At 31.3% G+C, this 5,501-nt stretch overlaps 1 pseudogene; it reads right to left on the minus strand.

Annotated features, from left to right (window-relative positions):
- Window positions 1-1,915: 1,915 nt before the first annotated feature.
- Window positions 1,916-4,506, minus strand: LOC132750627 (2'-5'-oligoadenylate synthase 1-like; annotated as a pseudogene).
- Between the last annotated feature and the right edge of the window lie 995 nt (window positions 4,507-5,501).

A 5,501-nucleotide genomic window follows, 5' to 3' on the forward strand; every position in this document is an offset into this window, starting at 1 on the left:
ACAGTTTCGACAAATCTTGTTTCATTGTTTTATGTCATTACGTTACAATTAAATCGTAGATTTAAAGGTCTATATTTGTACCGAATGATAAACTTTATTCCTAACTCTAAGATACTGTTATAAGTCAATAAATACGACCTATCAAATAGTGTGCATGTTCACACAATAAAGTGTCCGGTAATGTCACGTAAATAGATTATCATTCTACAAAGTAAAGTAACCAGAGTTTAAAGGGACATGTAAACTTATAACAATCCTTTACTAGTATACAAATATGAAAAAAGAAACATACACGTTTCCCTTTTTTTTATCTCCCTGCGTAGTGAACTTTATCTCGTCACAATATCCTTTGATGATACAGTTTGTTTCCATTGAGTGGTATTGTTAATTTTACGAAAACAGAAAGTAGCTTAAATACTGTGAACAGTTTCTGACTGAAGGCTTATAGTATAATGTAATACACAAACAAATTTTGGCACTAATGTAAACATCACATAATAAAATAGTAGTTATGAAACATATAAATAACATTCATACATGTCCGTCTATGTGTTATAATGTAAACTTGATTTAAACCATGTTACAGACAATGCATATGTATATGAAATAGAGAAAAAAGAATCCCTAAAGAACGTCCAAAACGACAAAATTGAAAATGTTACAGGCTCGGTTTGATTAAGCATGTTCATGAATGGTACTGGAAAATGCAAGTTACCTTCCACGCGCTCTAGCATCGGCTTAAGCAGAATTCAACATTTAAACACGCAAATGGTGGAATTTTGAAGTTAGAAACATCCGCAGATGTGTTCATACGGCGATTATCATCGAACCATTCTATGAAAAGCGACGTTTTGTCCCCAATTAAAAGAATGTGTCCAAAAACGAGAAAACAATGGGCGGAACTAAAAATAATGTAATTTTGAAAGCGGATCAATGATTATGAAGCCTTGCATATCACAGATTAGACGTCAAAAGACAAATTAAAAGGCAGGCAAATATTCATTTAGGAATATTGAAACCACTCATCAAGAAAAAGGGTCAATAGAAGATACTAAACAATATTAACATGCACACATAACAATAATGTTGTGCTGAGACTAATCCTTTCAAGAGAAGATTTTACGCTATTATTACTTAATGTCTAGTGTTTAAATTATTTTCTGAAAATTGAAATACAGATTGTGTAAACATTATGTCAATAATGATTATAATTAAGTTAAATAATTGAATCCAATTCAAACTACGGTATTGTTATCAAAGTTTGACTTTACACGATAATATACATCGGTATTAGTTATTTATTTTTGATATGCCCGAACTTCTTAAAAATATAAAAAAGTACAAATAAAGTAAATCAACTACTAGTAGTTTTTGCAATAAATATTGATAAAGCAATAAAAACGTGTGATAACAATGAATATAAAATCAATTTACAACAACTATAACTAAGTAACTCATAAAACGCCATGATGACATTCTTAGCATAAATTTACCAGATTATTACATATTGTTGAGTACAAAACCGAATCTTAATGGACGAGTACATAGCTGTCAAAACTATATTGGACGGAAAGTCGAGACTGATACAGGTTTTGCAGCTCTGTACGAATTCAATTGAATCATTATTGTTCTCAACCATTTTCAATGACCTCTTTATTCCACACCATCATTTTTTGATATTTTATTATAAATTTATACCTCAGTTACAAAAAGGATTAAATATGGATTTTTACTCTCAAAAAATGAAAAGGAAACTAGACAGCGACCTTTTGGACTCTGGAAAAAAACGTTAAATTGAATCCAATTATGTTTTCTACTGGAACAGTTGTTGTAAATGCTGACAGTGCAATTGTTAGATTTAATAAGGTGTATCAATAATTATTTCTATGTTGCATTGTCCATTGAGCATTTTGTGTTACCATTTCTTTGAAGTGTTGACATCTGAGAATAAGGGTTTGCTAAGCCAGCATTTTGCTTCCTCCACTACTTTGTCCCAATCAAAAGCTTGACCGTCAACAAGGCCGTGATACATGTCGTTAAACGGATTTGCAGGGTCCATTATATAGGGCATTTCACTGTAAAAAAATGTGAGATACTTATTTAGGTTCCTTTGGTCTAAAACTGTGTCCTCAAACTACTTAATCTGCCTGAACGTAAATAATAAGAGGCTATTGTTTCGTTTGTGTGAAATATGGAATATATTTTCACGCAACATGATAAAATGTCACATATTTTCACAAGCCGGGACGGCGAGTGAAAATATGTTGCATGTTATCATGTTTCGTGAAAATATATACAAAATTTCACAAAAAACGAAAAAATAACCTTTTTATTTAATTCAATTATCAAAGAAAAATGTTTATGAATACCCTTGCTTGCCACACAACTGCAATTGCACAGCGCACAGTAATATATTGATTCTTTGCTTTGACTGTTTTTGCACGCGCCAAACAAGTTCTACATATAGTAATAGTTGGCTAGACTCCGGCTCTATATATGCTAACCTTGCTGCGAATACTATTTAGTAATATACTATATATCACAGCTTATTATCTATAAATGATGCACTTGATAACATTGGGGTTTTAAGTTGCTAAATACTATTAAGCTCATTTGGCAATTTTCCAACTTTACTGATAAAGGAAGACATCTGGTGTCCCCATGTGTATTTTTCAGGCACAGGCACAAACGGACTCCTGAGTAGAATCACCGATGCTCCATAAGATAACTTATTAGCTTCCTCACATGAAAGAACATACATATCCTGGAGGGATTCGAGCCAACAGCGCTAAGGGGCAAGTGGTTTGAATTCAACGACATAGACGCCCCAAAAATACTTTTGTCAGTCAATGTTTTTGTAACTTTACCTTGTATCGACCATGTCCATGCTATATTCCATTTGTCTCTGTAAAACAATTCGAAAGTAATTGTGGTTTTCAAGGGATTTCAGAACAGCATGAAGGACCTTTGTCATTTCAAAGTTGTCCGGGTTCCCGGCATCGTTCCATGCGACTATGACCACAAGTTCTTAAGCGTAAGAACTTGGCCATTTTCGGCTACAGTTTCTTCTGTGGGCGAAGCTTGGCATTTCAGACTCGTAACTCTGCTAGGTTTTAAGAAACAATTTTGAGTTTCAAGATATTGTAAACAAGAAGTATCTTTTGAAAAAGTTACTCAGCCGAAGTAAAACTGGTTAACTCGCAAGTTTAAGTTTTTAATTTTCCATGTCAAGTCAAATAGAAATATTGGCAAAGCTTGCATAACAATGACATAATTTCTTACTTGAAAATTGAAATACTTAAATACACACATCATAAACTGAAGGTTCCTGACTTGTCTTTATTTTGGATTCAGATCTTGTGTAAAAAACTAAGTAAATTCTTATGTAAAATCAACTGCTCACTTGAAAATGTAAAGCGATCTTAATGCACTGTAGAATATTTTGTTGGAGGAAGTTAATAAAACTTAAATATCTGAGCAAGTTAACTAGAAAGATAAAGAACTTTCCTGTATATTTTATTTTAGAATTATCCTTTAAAATTTATTTTATAACGGCAAGAACTAACCTTTACATTTTAGTTTAGAACTATTTTAGAATGACAAGAACAACCCTTTACTTTTTATTTTAGAATGATCAATGAGATAAGAGATTCCACTTTGCAATTTAACAATGACCAATGAAAACTCTCCGTATATCCTTATCCAAATTTTCTCCCGTAAATTTTATAGGAAATCAAACTGATTTTAGTCTGAAATTCGGCCTGAAAAAATATATCTTATTTAAAACGAAAAGAAACTTATTCTCACATGTCAATGTAAAAGTATAAAAAACTGAACAGCGGATTCTATTAAATAAAAGACAAAGTTTATGTTAACCTTCAGCTTTTCGTTTTACCAGTACTTTAATAGTTTTATCAAGGACTTTACTTTTGCTGGTAAGTGGTTTATAATTTCTAGCTGTAGAGGCGCCAGTGACACCGAGTACTCATGGATATTTGCTTCGGTAGCGTATTTCCTTTTTTGAAATATTTCTTTTGGAGTATATCCGTTTTGAAAAAATTTAAGATCACAATTTCAAAAGATGTTAAATAGAGGAAAAAAAACGAATCCCTATAGAACATTAAAAGTTAAAATTAAAAATTTTGCAAGATCGGTTTGATTGAGTCTGTAACCTTACAAATGAAAGTCAGTCTTAAATTATTTTAACTATTAAGAGCACAGCCTCATGGTTATTTATGGAAAAGACTGTATATTGATATATATCTTGTCCAAATAATGGCACATATAGTGAAAAAAATATATTTTCCAAACCATTATTCAGACTTAAATATTAATGATTAAAAGGAACCAACCTAATCCCAATAAATCCGCCGCAGGCAATATGTCCGCATCATGCGTATGCCCAAAACTGCATGTTATCTCAACTTTCACGGAATAGCGTGTACATTTACTTCTTCGATGATGTAATAGGCCTTTCTCAATTGATATGCATACTTTACATTCCATCACCAGAGAGAGGCTAACAGGGCATGAATGTAAACAAATAATGTCTGACCTGATAAGCCCTAGTGTGTTAAACTTACTGGGGAAATCTCATTTTTATTCCACTCTGCTATTCCAATTCTAGATATGATTATACTGTTAATTTTCATAAAATACCTAAGGATGTGAGTTAATAAAGGAATATGATGGATGAAAGAACATTACAAGGTAAAATACCATTGATCTTTTCTTTCCAAGCTACTTAAGATGTATTACTACTTACCTTATTACTCTGATTTCTCATTGTTTTAAATGTTTCATTGAAATATAAACATAACTATATGTTTTGTTCATAAATTTCATTTAAAATATCACACTTATAATGATAACAATTACAACATAATTGCTTCAGAATCTAAATCAATACCGTTTTTATACTAAAAAGCAAAAACGGTTATTTCATTTACTATTTCAGATCAATATTTTGCAATAGTTGCTCGTTTTGAAGCATTTCACACAAAAAGATTTACAATCATGGACATAAATTCATATATGTCGGAAGAGAATAGATGTACCCTGTAGATGGTTCGACTGGAATAATATTGAACAGACCAGTAAGATGAACGCTAAAGAAGAAGAATTCATTACCATATGAAAAGTATACACAAGACTTAATTTTCAATTTTTACACATAAACAAAGTTCAGCCCCTGTAAAAAATATATGTGCAACTAAAATATAAATTGACATATTCTAGAAATGTCATAATTCTTGTTTCCACTTCTAAATAAAAGGTATATATTTTTCAGGAGTTCCACTGGTAACAGTCATGAACACATATTGACAATTAGTATTTGAATCGCCTTTAATTGTAATATCTCTTTATGGCAGTGGCATAACAGATGAAAAAGAAACTATCAAACAGTTCAAGAAAACTAAGGAAGAAAACAAAGTTATATTAAACGTTTGATACAAACAAAATTTTAAATGTTGACAGTTGTATATTTTGTAATGTTACAC

This window comes from Ruditapes philippinarum, unplaced genomic scaffold (assembly GCF_026571515.1).
Source record: "Ruditapes philippinarum isolate M1 unplaced genomic scaffold, ASM2657151v2 ctg11581_1_1_1_1, whole genome shotgun sequence".
Lineage (NCBI taxonomy): Eukaryota > Metazoa > Mollusca > Bivalvia > Venerida > Veneridae > Ruditapes > Ruditapes philippinarum.